General features: G+C 45.2%; 1 protein-coding gene across 14 annotated transcripts in view; it reads left to right on the forward strand.

Annotated features, from left to right (window-relative positions):
* The first annotated feature begins 8,018 nt into the window (after positions 1-8,018).
* Positions 8,019-14,093, forward strand: part of KTN1 (kinectin 1) — a 199,892-nt gene continuing 193,817 nt past the window's right edge. For all 14 annotated transcript variants that reach the window (XM_073610590.1, XM_073610597.1, XM_073610596.1 and 11 more), the window contains exon 1: positions 8,019-8,175. The gene's annotated coding sequence lies outside the window, so the exon portion shown is untranslated. The remainder of the gene's footprint in view (positions 8,176-14,093) is intronic.

The following is a 14,093-nucleotide window of genomic DNA, read 5'->3' on the forward strand; positions in this document are numbered from 1 at the left end:
CATCCTGGATGCGGTGAATGCTGTTCATTCACAGCTTGTTCACATGCATGATCATTGTTTCCCGCACTGAATCTTGGGAAGCCTGACACTAAGCTCCCAGGAGACAGTGCGGCGCCGGGGAAAGGCAATAAACACGCCTACTCCCATGGGAGGAGAGACAGGAAGTGCCACAATAAAGTACAATATAAAGGTAATTACAGCGATAAAAAAAATGTTTGTGCGGCATTTGAACATCTATGCAATTAACTGAAGGGGGTAAGAATAAGTTAAAAATTTGAGTGGAACCCCGCTTTAAGAAACACACAGGGTTCAGAAGTAAGTAACACACAAAGTTCAGAGGTTAGGAGTAAGTAATGCACAGGGGTCAGTTTTAAATAACACACAGAGTGCAGGTGGTCAGGAGTAACACACACAGTGCGCAGGGGTCAGGAGTAAGTAATACACAAAGTTCAGGGGTCAGGAGTAAATAATGCACAAGGGTCAGTATTAACACACAAAGTGCAAGGGCCAGGAGTAAGTAATGCTCAGGGGTCAGGAGTAAATAATGCAAAGGGGTCAGTATTAACACACACAAAGTGCAAGAGCCATGAGTAAATAATGCTCAGGGGTCAGGAGTAAATAACACAAATTTCAGGAGTCAGGAGCAGGAGCGGCCAGTCCAAAGTCCCCCCCCCCCCCACCTAGTTTGCATGCAGGTATGCATGCGGGGTGCCGGACAAATAGGTTTCTATGAGGTTTTTTAAAAAAAGGTTGGGCTCGGGGGCGCAGTGAACCCACCCACTTGTGACACTAGCAAATCAACTTCGACTGTGGAGGGGTGAGTGCGGACCTTGGGGGGGTTTGTTTGCTGCCCCCCCAAAGTTTAGCACCGGCCGCCACTGGTCAGGGGTAAGTAACACAGGGTTCAAAAGTAAGTAACACACACAGCTCAGGGGTCAGGAGTAAGTAATGCACAGGGACCAATATTAAATAACACACAGGGCGCAGGGGTCAGGAATAAGTAATACACAAAGTTCAGGGGGTCAGGAGTAAATAATGCACAGGGGTCAGTATTAACACACAGAGTGCAGGGGTAAGGAGTAAGTAATGCACAAAGTTCAGGGGTCAGGAGTAAATAATGCACAAGTCTCAGTATTAACACACAGAGTGCAGGGGTCAGGAGTAAGTAATGCTCAGGGATCAGGAGTAATACACAATGTTCAGAGGTCAGGAGTAAATATTGCACATCATTCAGTATTAACTCACAGAGTCCAGGGGTCCGGAGTAAGTAATGTTCAAGGTTCAGGGGTCAGGAGTAGGAAATACTCAGGGGTTAGGAGTAAGTAACACAGGGTGCAGGGGTCAGGAGTAACACACAGGGTGCAGGGGTCAGGAGTAAGTAACACAAAGAGTTCAGGAGTAAGTAACACACAGAGTTCAAGGGTCAGGGGGTAGGTAGTGCTCCACAGATTAGGGGTCAGGCAAGTAAGTGACAAATTGATCCTGGTGTCTTATCTCTCTCCAAATAGAAATATGAACACCGCTCTGACGATAATCAGTCCACAACCCGTAGCAGGTGCTCGCCCCGGCTCACCACCATCAATGACCAGTATGAAGAACAAAAGGATGGCTGGACACCACAGCGAGGGGGATAATGCTCAAATATTCTTTATTGTAGCCACAATGCCAGAGATATCACAGGAGCATGACTTATATTTCACACAATTGTTACGTGCTTGTTCACAACACCAGGATGGCCTCAACACAAGCCATTTAAATGCACAGCTCAAAGGAGAGGCACCTGAAAGGGCTTGGGTTGATTGGCTGACTAATAAAACACTTAAAACACACATATAAAAACATTAAACAGAATCAATCATTAGGTGTTTTTAGACCAAAGAAAGATAAAATAATAACACTATCAGATATGTCACATCTAGGAACATGTCTGAAAATGATTTGAAAGAAGAAAAAGAAAAGGGAAAGAAAACGTCATCAAAATTATAATCCAATAAAAAGAAAAAAAAGAAAAAAAGAGACAAAAAAGAAGCACAATAAACCGCCCTCATCAAAAACACAGAGACAAAACATGATACAATATTGGAATAATATCACTGTAACAAAATAATAATACATGTAACAAAAAACAATAAACAAAGATAATAAAGTATCCAAGCTGTATCACATAGAAGAAATAACTTCTCTCATGTCGTATCTCTGCATGATGGGGACAGGCAAAGTACGCAACCACTAGACTAGACATTGGTGTAAATAACATCAGGGAACAATATAACACATAAATACTCCATTATTATATGCCAAGACCTCATTCATAAAAGTGTGTTATATCCCATTCAAAATTTAGACCGTATGACATATGTGTTTTGAAATCAAAAATCCAAGACTTCCCTTTTACGCAGAAGTCTAAAAACATCACCCCCTCTCTTGGGAGCACTTGTACTGCCACTGCTGAGATATCTCAATTATGGTACTGATTAAAGTGATGGGCAATGTTAGTGGATTGATTTTTCTCTATACTAAATAGGTGTTCATAAAATGTGTCCCTAAGAAGTCTAGTGGTGCGACCTACGTACTGTATGTTGCACAGTTTACATGTGATAATATATATCACATATCTAGTATTACAATTGTAAAAAGACTGCAATCTGTGTTCTTTAACAGTGGAAAAAGACCATTTAACATTACCTTTATGAATATGCCTGCAACAAGGACAGCTAGTGGCACCACATCTATAGTAGCCCCTGAAATGCAGCCAGGTGACAGACTGTTCTCTAACAGGATTCATGCTGGGAGGTAAATAATTCCCCAGTGTGCGGGCCCTTCTGGACACCATGTTTACTCCATCTCTCAGGAGATCGGCACAAGTCCTATCCTCAGAGACGATGGGAAGGTATCTATGCACAATCCGCTTAATGTCCTTAAACTCTAGAATAAATGGTGTGCCGAACATGGGTCGCTTTTTATTAAAAATCTTCTTAGTACATTTGCGATCAACCCATCCGGTACCCTTGAGTAGATCATCCCTATTTTTGTAATCCGCAATGAACAAGGACCTATCTAACATCCAGAAAACAAGGGAGCAGGCTTGGCACGTGTTTATCCACGTCAACTAGTGAGGTGGAACAGAAATCGATCATATTAGAGTATCAAAAATTCAAAATTGATTGTATTAAAACTTTTGGGACAGTCAAGGGCCTATATCAAAAAAGAAAAACAGCTTCACAATAATTGGCCTACAACAAATCACAGTTGTGAATATTTCATCAAACATACACACAGACACAGGACACTACATATTACAATTAAAAAGAAACGTCCGAACGCCGTTAAACAACACACAGGTAAGTTGTCAGATGAAAATTCATCATAATTATATCTTTAGGAAAAGACAGCAGTGGCTGTGTTGGAAGTCAACATGGTTTAATATCATACTTCTGGTATTTCATTTCCTGGTTGATGCAGCCAGGTGGCCTAAGTTGGAATGTAATCAGCTACACATCAAAGCTGTGTAGCATATCAGAATAACAATGGCTTGGCTCAAGCCCACCTGGGGTGATATGTGTGATCAAAGGCTTCAAAGAAAATAAAGGCTAGCTAAGATGGCCCAGGGCTCATAGAGATGATTAGTGGACAATACAGCAGGCTTCCTGGAGAATGGGCAGATATTAGAAGAATTACCGCTTGACAATACCTCATTGGACAAGGAGGCAAGAGGGGGTGGCTACGAGTGTGCGTATATGTTTGAGTAAAAAGAGCACACGCAGGCATTTTGTTCCCTTTTCCCTTTGGATCATGGCTTGGGCCTAAGCCTCATGGCTCTGGCCCTCTCTTCAACATCTGAGCATAGCTGATGATACAAAGCCTCGGGGAGAGCCTTGTGATAAGTATCCTTGATGTTCTTGTATTATATGTTCTGATTGTAAGCTTTGTAATATTGTAATATCCTTTTAATATTTTCATGTTAGCGTTTCCTGTCCTCTTGGGAAATAAATACGTTTTACTAAGCTGTGTGCTTGATTTCATAGCTAACCTTGTATTATAGTGATATCATCAGTAACATGTGGTCAGAGTTTTTATAGACTAACTAACTATAGGGATTAGACAAATTAATATACAGGTACAATAGTAATTATTGTATCATTTTTACTTCAGGCTGTATCAATAAATGACAGCTTAACCTGTGTGTAGCTCCAAGGGAGGATAGGTTGGGGAAAATGGAATGGAAAGAGGAAAGCTAACGTGGTGATGGGGGACAATGATCGGGATTACTCCATCAAAGAGATGACCATAGTGGCTTTACCCTGGAACTAGAGAAAATGTTGAATGGAAGTCCAATCAATATAAAAGGGTTTGCTTATGAAAGGTCCCGGTACCAATGACAACTTTGTTGGTGATATAAATCCTTATGTGAGGAACTGCATACTCCTGGTATTATATGAACCTTAATTGTTATTTGGTTTTGGTCCCTTCAGGGTGGTACAGTATGGATTATATCATCAAATCCCTATAGGATAGGGAATAGGGGACTTAGTATGTGCAGTTAGTATGACTTGGTATTTGGTTTTGGTCCCTTCAGGGTGGTACAGTATGGATTATATCATCAAATCCCTATAGGATAGGGAATAGGGGACTTAGTATGTGCAGTTAGTATGACTTGGTATTTGGTTTTGGTCCCTGCAGGGTGGTACAGTATGGATTATATCATCAAATCCCTATAGGATAGGGAATAGGGGACTTAGTATGTGCAGTTAGTATGACTTGGAGTGTCCTGCTATGGGCTTGATGCAATCGCCCTGTAGTGGAGGTACTTTACTGTGCTGTACGATGGATATGCGGGTTACCGCCGTCCTCCGTAATCCCTTCCATGGCTTATTAATGAGCGTGTCTTACTCACATATCCCGATGCATGACTGTCTGTTTGTTGTTCAGTGCATTCGGCTGATTGCCATGCACGATTGGATGTCTCCCTGCCACTGTTTGCTTCCTCAGCTTGTGGAGCTTTGCGGAAGCGGCGTTACATGACGGAACGGTTGTGACATCAACGCGTTTCGCTATTAAGAATAATGTAGCTTCATCTGGACGATGGTTGGACGGCAATCCTCCCTTACATCGTCATTTCTTTGTGAGGACGCCGCCCATCAATGTGTATTAAAGGGACAGGTGTCATGTTTTCAAAATGATGTTTGATGATCTTCAAAAAATGGCCATTAATCGCTGAAAAGTTCAGTCAGCTTAAATCATTGTTTGATTAGCTTCACTACTGTAAACCATTGGCTTTATGGAGTAACTAGCAGAGAAAAAAAGGGAGAAAGAAGAAGAAGAACGAGAAGGGGAGAAGGAAATAACATAAAAAACACACACAGACAGAAGAATAAAAGTACATGTGGTGTAAAAATTATCAAACCTAGGACATTTTGACCGGTATAAACTTGTTCATATCTTTGGGTAGAGACATCAACTCTCTATGTCTGTTAGGTGGTCATCCCAGTAAAAACATAAGTTCCCTGAGAAGGCCACCCAGCCTTTTGGTTATGTGGTGATCCAGTTTTTAGGCATTCAACTGGATCACTGGGACTAAATATTATTAGCTCTCCAAGAAGACTTGCAGGTTCAATTCTGTATTGAGGCCCACTGGCGCGAGGGATTTTAACCAGTATATCCATTTTTCTTTTTGGATGAGTATACGGTCAAAGTCTCCTCTTCTGGTGGGCAATTTCAGAACGTAAATCCCTTTTACCTTCATGCCTGTGGGACTCCCACTGTGCGTGGCATTGGGCAAAGTGTTTTGCCAGGGGGTTTTCTGGGTTTTTTCTCCCTAATTTCTCTTAGGTGCTCCCCTATCCTCACTTTTAGTGTCCTTTTCGTTTTCCCTATATACCTATCCTGTCGTTTGGATCTTGGCGGCTGTGCGAAACGAATGATCAGAGTCTGATGTAACCATTGAATCCTCAATGTATTCGGCTTCGGTATCAGAGAAGCTGACATGTTTGCCAGATGAGTTACCCCAAAATCGTCTGCTTTTCCATGCATAGACTAAGTTGGTATCATAGTCCAATTTGTCTCTTAGCATCTTGTCTTTCTTGGTTTCTATCATTTCTTTCTATTGAAGGTGACAGAATTTAATACGCCAACAATCTATATCATCTCCAAGGTCCACAAATCACTACAGAACCCACCAGGTAGACCCATCGTCTCGGCCATTAAAGGCCCATTGGAGCGAATAGGAAAATATCTTGATGCTCTTCTCAAAGAGATGGTCACGAAACTACCATCCTTTGTACAAGATACAAGACATGTACTGATGAAAATCGATACTCTCTCAGTTCCACCTGACGTTATCCTTGTAAGTATAGATGTAGAGTTCTTATATACATCTATACCCCATGTTTGGGGCCTAGCAGCAATTGCACACTTTTTGTATTCAAACTTTACAAACATGGCAGCCCAGAATGAATTCTTCCTGGAACTCCTGCAGTTTGCTTTGACCAATAACTGTTTCCAACTTGTGGGAGTTAACTACAAACAGATTAGAGGCACATCCATGGGTGCACCATGGGCACCTGCATACGCATGCCTGCACCTAGGTTGGTGGGAAGAGGAGGTGGTCTACTGTTCGGAAATGTACCTTGGCCATGCTCTTCTATGGCTTAGGTACATAGATGACGTCCTAGTGCTCTGGAAGAGTATCCCTGAAACCTTGGAGCAGTTCATTGGTGAGCTCAATCTAAACAATAGGAACATAAAGCCGAGCTTTAACTATGACTGTAAAGAAATTTCATTTTTGAATCTCCACATCAGGATTGAGCAAGATAAACTCCTGACAAGTACATATAGAAAAGCAACTGCTGCCAACACCTTACTCGAAGTGAACAGTTGTCGCCCAAAGTCTCTGATTAAAGGAATTCCAACAGTTAACCCAAGCCCTTTCAGGTGCGTCTCCTTTGAGCTGTGCATTTAAATGGCTTGTGTTGAAGCCATACTGGTGTTGTGAACAAGTACATAACAATCTTGTGAAACGCGTCAAGTCATGTTCCTGTGATATCTCTGCCATTTCGGCTACAATGAAGAATATTTGAGCATTATCATTCTCACTGTGGGGTGTGGGCATTCTCTTGTTCTTCATACTGGTCTTATCTCTCTGCCAGTATCAGCAATGTCCCCGGGAGCCAGGCAGTGTAGTGTAAACATTGCAGTGGGAAGGCTCTAAGTCACAGCTTGTGGCACAAGATATAAAATGGCTCAGCTGGGGAACAGACGCCTCACAGTGGGGGCCATCCCCTGGAAACTGGGGTGGAGGGACACTAGTTCTGGTGACAACCAGGTATTGTCTCACCCTGGATGGATTTCCTCTCACTTCCTGTTTTGGCTGTTGGACAGGAAGTGAAGGGGAATCTCCCCAATGGGACACGGATGGAAAGCAAAACCCCTAATCTGCAAGGAGTTATAACCCTCTCTTACTCCATATACAGAATGTTAAAGGTTGGTCTTTGGTTCTAGGTTAGAGCCATTGATCATTTCAATTGAGGTGTGTCACCTTCATATGGTAATAATGATCCAGTATGGATCTTATCCGATCTGTACACAGACAATGTTATCTTTATTACACTGATCACCAGACACACACATCACACTACACTGACTGTATATAGTCTAGTCTTTGATTTCTGCAATGGGGACCACGCTGCACAGATTTCTCATCACTCTTCGTCCAGATGGATCGCCGCCAACCCGGCAATCTCTGCCGAGTGGGCGTGGACACAGAGACACGTCGCAGACGTGCTGCTAAGCCGGTCCAGCTCCTCCCCCCCCCGCCCTCTTCTTTCCCCTTCTATCCCAACCCCACCCTCTCCTCCCCTCTAGTCGCCGCCCATCCTTCACACCACGCTCTTTCACCCCTCTAAGCCTCCGCCTCCTCCCCACGAACCCCACTTGTCCTCCTCTACAGTCTCCGCCCCTCCACCTGGCCTCGCCCCTTTACCTTCTAGTTCACGCCCTCTCCTCCCCTCTATCCCCCGCCCTCTGCTCCAGTCCCGCCCTCTGTTCCCTGCTAGTCTCCGCCGGCCCCGCCCTTCCCTCCTCCCGTCTAGGGACCTGAATGAGAGCAGGGGGACTGGCCGCATATCCAGCGCACAGGAGGCCGAGGGCAGCGTGAGCAGCAGCGGCGGCTCGGAGCAGGTGAGGTCCCGGGCCTGGTTAGGCCGCGGATGGGGCCAAAGGGGAGGTGGCTGCGTGTGTCCCCCTCATGTACTAGTGCGGGAGAGGCCTGGGAGGGCGGAGAGGGGCACCTCACCTTCCCCCGGGGACCTCCGGCCGGTGTGGAGAGCTCCGGGCGGAGTGTGGGGCCATGTGACACCCAGTAGTGATCAGAGTCTAGGCCGCCCTATGGAGGGTCACAGTCCGATCTACCGGGCACGGTCCCGGGGCCCTGCATCGACTCGCCTGGGCCTGGCCGGACCTTCTGGATCGATGGGGGGGAGTATGGGATGGGGGGGCATTTGACAGGAGACATATGATAGGGGGACAGGAGATGGGGGGGAGACATGGACGGGGAGATGTATGATTGGGGGGGGGGGGGGGTAGCAGGGGATAGGGAGATATATGGGGGGGCATATGATGAGGGGGGACATATAATGGGGGAGAAGGGGGTGGTAAACTGTCGGCGCTATATAAATCCTGTATAATAATAATGGGTAGATGTATGATGTGGGGGGGGGGGGGAGACATGGACGGGGAGATGTATGATTGGGGGGCAGCAGGGGATAGGGAGACGTAAGAGGGGGGGGGGCATAGAGCATGGGGGAACATATAATGGGGGGGGATGTATGATGGGGGGGACATATGAGGGGATAGGGGGACAAATGATAAGGGGACATATGATAGGGGGACATGAGATGGATGGGAGACATATGATTGGGGGGGCAGTAGGGGATAGGGAGACATATGGGGGGGACATATGAGGGGGAGGGCAGAGGATGGGGGGGCATATAATGGGGAGGAAGGGAATGGGTAGCTGTATGATGGTGAGACATTTGATATGGGGGGGGGGGGGCAGAAGAGGTTAGTAGTCATGGTGATGATTGGGGGGGGTGAATACAGATGATGGTGAGACATTTGATATGGGGGGGCAGAAGAGGTTAGTAGTCATGGTGATGATTGGGGGGGGTGAATACAGATGATGGGGAGACATTTGATATGGGGGGGGCAGAAGAGGTTAGTAGTCATGGTGATGATTGGGGGGGCTTGAATACAGATGATGGGGAGACATTTGATATGGGGGGGGCAGAAGAGGTTAGTAGTCATGGTGATGATTGGGGGGGGGTGAATACAGATGATGGGGAGACATTTGATATGGGGGGGGCAGAAGAGGTTAGTAGTCATGGTGATGATTGGGGGGGTGAATATAGATGATGGGGAGACATTTGATATGGGGGGGGGGGCAGAAGGGGTTAGTAGTCATGTTGATGATTGTCTGGGGGGGTCCCCTGAGTGCAGAGCGGGGACAGTCCTCTATGTGATGGGTGTCCTCAGTAGTGATCTCCCCTGTACTGCCTTCATATCTTTTGATCCCTTCCTCTTACAGATCCCCCAGTAATCTGACTTGAGTTGCCTCCTCATCCCTTTAAACCTGAACACATATGAATTACACAGGTTCTCAGGCTAATTAAATGCAGATAAGGCACCAAGTAAGTTTAATTCCCACCTTAATCAGCCACAGAACCTGTGTAATTCATGTTCGGGTTTAAAGGGATGAGGTGGCAACCCTAGATCTGACGTAGTCACGGTTAGTGATTGGTATCGGGCATGTTCAGATCAAACCCGCCAGGAAGCCGGTGTTCTGTCGAGAAGCCCCCCCCCCCATCGGATAGTGCCCGGGCTGAAGGGCGTATGCGCCTTACGAAACAGCACAGCAGCTGATTTTAACATCAGCTGTTGTGACGGCGAGACAGCGCGGGCGCACAATAGCCGTCAGAATTTTTATTTTCTGTCAGATTATGGCCCCCCCCCATGGCAAGTTCATGTCCATGATGGGGGGATTTCTACACATTGTGGGCGGAATTAGATGGCCAGTGCAGGCAAAAAATATAACTTTGTGATGGGCGGATTTTTACATTTCTTGTAGATATCTTTCAATGTCTAGTTCCCCCCACAAGAAATGTAAAAATGCACCCATCGCAAAGTTATGTTTTTTGCCTGCACTGGCCATCTAATTCCGCCCACAATGTGTAGAAATCCGCCCATCATGGACACGAACTCACCATGGGAGCGCGGGGCACAATCTGACAGAAAATAAAAATTCTGTCGGCTATTGTGCGCCGTCTCGCCGTCGCAACAGCTGATGTTAAAATCAGCTGTTGTGCTGTTACTTAATGGCGCATGGGCCCTTCAGCCCGGGCCCTATCCGTTGGGGGGGGGCACTTCTCGACAGAACACCGGCACTGCACACCGCCAATCATAGGCAGTTTGTGTATGTGTAGCTGCCAGTCGGGAAATGCCTCGCTGCCTATGATTGGCGGTGTGCCGTGACGGGTTCCTGGCGGGTTCGATCTGCACACTGGCTGCTCAAAAAACACTGGATAAAAACTGCTAGTATTTAGCGTTTTTTGCCAGCATTTTTGCAGTGTTTAGGAGGGGTAGCGTTTTTGTTAAGGAGCGGGCAGTCACCAGCGTCCTTAACCTGTGATTAGCTGGTTGTTAAGGAATGGGACACGGAGCTGCCCGTTCGTCCTTAACAACAAATGGCTAATCAGCTGTCAGCGGGGTTTCCCACTGACAGCTTAATGTAAACGAAACCATTGCCAGCAATAAAACAATTGAGAAAAAACCAACAATGCTGACTAACCCGTGTAAGAAAGACTAAAGAAACCAGGAAGCTGATTGATTTCCATGTAGACCTTCACCAGATTTTGGACACTCCAGTTTTAGGAAGTCATCCCCACTGTGTTTGAGGAGTATATTTACATTTTTTTTTATTGTGTAATGCGGAAACTCATGTTTAGTCTGTATAATAGAACATAAATGCAACTTCAGACCAGCTGACTCTAAAGATGTTTAATGAAATATTTCAGTGGATGAAACCTCACAACACACATACTTGTTCTGACTCTAGACGCCTCCATGCCGAAAAACCTCTAAAATTAAAGCAGAGCTCCAGTCTCCTAAGCGATTAAACAAAAGCACCCCCTGTAAATCTTAGTACTCTTAAGCCTCATACACACGATCGGATTTTCGGCAGGGAATTGTGTGATGACAGACTGTTGGCCTAAGATCAGAGCGTTGGTACGCTCCTTCAGACAATTGTTGTCCAACTTAACATCAACAAATGTTGGATGGCAGGTGAAGATAAATGGAAGAGTTCTGGACAGCCACACACCGATAGAAGTTTCTTATGCCTTTTATTTGTAAAACCAGGATCACAAAATATACAGGACACCAAAGCAGAGTGGTACAGAACAGCTGACGCGTTTCACACTTATACCAAGTGCTTACTCATACTATGAGTAAGCACTTGGCATAAGTGTGAAATGCGTCAGCTGTTCTGTACCACTCTGCTTTGGTGTCCTGTATATTTTGTGATCCTGGTTTTACAAATAAAGGCATAAGAAACTTCTATCGGTGTGCGGCTGTCCAGAACACTTCCATTTATCTTCATCTGCATATGCATTAGTCAGCACCTGGGGCTCCTTTTCTGGAGGTAAAGGACTTTTTGTTCGTGGATCTACTTGAGCGGTGGGGTTCTAATCAAATGTTGGATGGCAGGCTAGTAAATTTTCGGCGGACAAACGATCTGTTGTCAGATTTTCGCATCATGAAATTCCACTTAGTACGTCACTATCTTCGTGTTTGTTGGCCGACAATTGTGTGCCGTTAGTATGCAAGACAAGTTCCTGGCACACGCCCTTTGGACAAAGGTCTGATGCTCTGTTGGCCAACAATCGGATCGTGTGTATGAGGCTTTACTCTCTAATTTGGATTCTGTGATAACTGTCCTTATGGTTTTTTCTTATCTATAATCTCTTACTTAATCCCGGCAGGTGGGGCCATGGAGGATGTGGGCATCTGAAGTCCGATCCTGTGTATCTCCAGGATTCGGTGCAGCTGGATACCCAGCATGCACCTTCAGGTCTGTGCAGTAATGATACTTCACATTGTTCTTTGTTGATTACAGGTTGCCGTAGTAATGGCGGTGTCGGCAGAAGTTACCGACCCCTTATGGTAACCTGTCAATCAACAGAGAACCCGGAAGGCTTCCCGAAGACACCTGGGATAGATGACGCTGATATCCCAAGGGAATCGCCTAATAAAGAAATTGCGTAGTCGGTTGGGACCAGAAGTCCTGCCTAAGTACATAAAAGGAGGAAAATAAAGAGGGTGGTTTAGAAATGGATTTTTTTTTTTTTTTTTACTATCTGTTTAGGACTGTACTGTAGGTGACATTGTGATCCCAGGAACATGTCAGAATGGGTGGAAGTCCACTTTAAAGTATATGGGGAAAAGAGGTTGGCGGTGTAGTATGTCCTCTGATACAGAGGAGGCATTGGGGATACAGTGGATGTAAACCCAATAATTAGAAACTTTATGCACATGGCCATACAGCCTGCAGAGCCCGCCTAACCACTTTCCTGGGACCTGCAGCTGCTGCCTACAGCCGTCCATTGAAATGAATTAGAAGATGTGACTGTACATGGCTATATGCTTGGGGTTGTGTAAAGCATGCACATTGATACAGGCTCCAAATGCAGATATGTTCTCTTCTGGTGGGGACTAAGGGTCCTATTGATCAGTCTGTTCCTTTAATTCACATTGTGTGCTGTGGTAGCTTTCATTGTGAATTACAACCTTAAAGAGGAACTGCAGTCTGCTCACGTAATTTGTAATAAAACTTCTTTGCCATTTTTGAAGCTTCCCTTCAACCGCTTTGCATAATATTTTATATATACTGTGATTCTGTATTTATTTGTCAAATATGCTGCAGAAATCTCCCTCCACTAAGTCTGGCAGCATCCATTTTAACTGTGGGCAGCTGAAGCTGCTGCCTGTTCACTTTCTGGATTTACACAAATGCACAGAGGCACACCTCCTGCTCTGTAGCTTTCATTGGCCCTCTTATGACTCATTCACCCTCCTTTCCTGGCAACCTCTCACAAGAGTGAGTGAGAGATAGCGCTGTCCATGATGTCATAAGCTTAGGCCAATGACAAGACAAGAAAGAGGAAGTGTGCTGTATAAGGTATTTACTGGCAGACAAAAAATATGTTTTGCTATCCAAAGTTAAAACAACAAGAGCAGAAGATTTAATAGATGGAAAGTGGGAAAAAATTACTGAAGGTCCGCTTTAAGCACTGCAACACACCGTAAAGCGTTACTATGTGTCACGGCGTGCTTCATATGTAAAAATGTTGCAGGTCCAATTTTTGGTTTGACGTGGTAAGTTAGGAAAATGTTCAAATGAATAGGCTGCCTTATTAAAATGCACATTAATGTACTTTCATTGATGCATCAGGGTGGACCGTCCTGGTGTGAATAGGCTTTTAGGGGCGCTGTGTCTGCATGCATTGTTTGCTTGTTGTTACCATCAGAAAGCCCACCCTGAGAAATACCACATACCCATCATTTGAGTACAGGCCTGTGGATAAGAAGAGGGCTGCTGGAGATCAACAGCATTGAGATGTACTTTTTTGTATGCCAGATGTAGAATGCTTTTGATGCTCATGGATAGGCCCTAGAGGTGCCAGTTACTAACATGGAAGGTTAAAGACTTTATTTAAAGTGTTACTAAACCCAGGACCCTGCATTCACTATATCTGGTCTCCCAAAGTACACAGAACATGGAAATGCAATTATTTTAGTAAGTATAAACGGCTAAATACCTTTTCTCTATCAGTGTCTGGCTAACGCTTGTAGGAGAAGTTTTCATTCTCCCCTGATTGTCCTATGGAGCTGCAGGACCCCTGACCCTCTGTCTGGACAGTGCTGATTGGCCCTGTGCTGATCACATGTACTCTTCCAAGTAAAAACAACTCTGTAGCAGTACTGAGCTTGTGCAACTTACCCCCAAGGCTCTGTTCTATCAGCAGATAGTTTGGGGACTGTGG

The sequence above is a fragment of the Aquarana catesbeiana genome, linkage group LG13 (genome assembly GCF_042186555.1).
Source record: "Aquarana catesbeiana isolate 2022-GZ linkage group LG13, ASM4218655v1, whole genome shotgun sequence".
NCBI classification, from domain to species: Eukaryota; Metazoa; Chordata; class Amphibia; order Anura; family Ranidae; genus Aquarana; species Aquarana catesbeiana.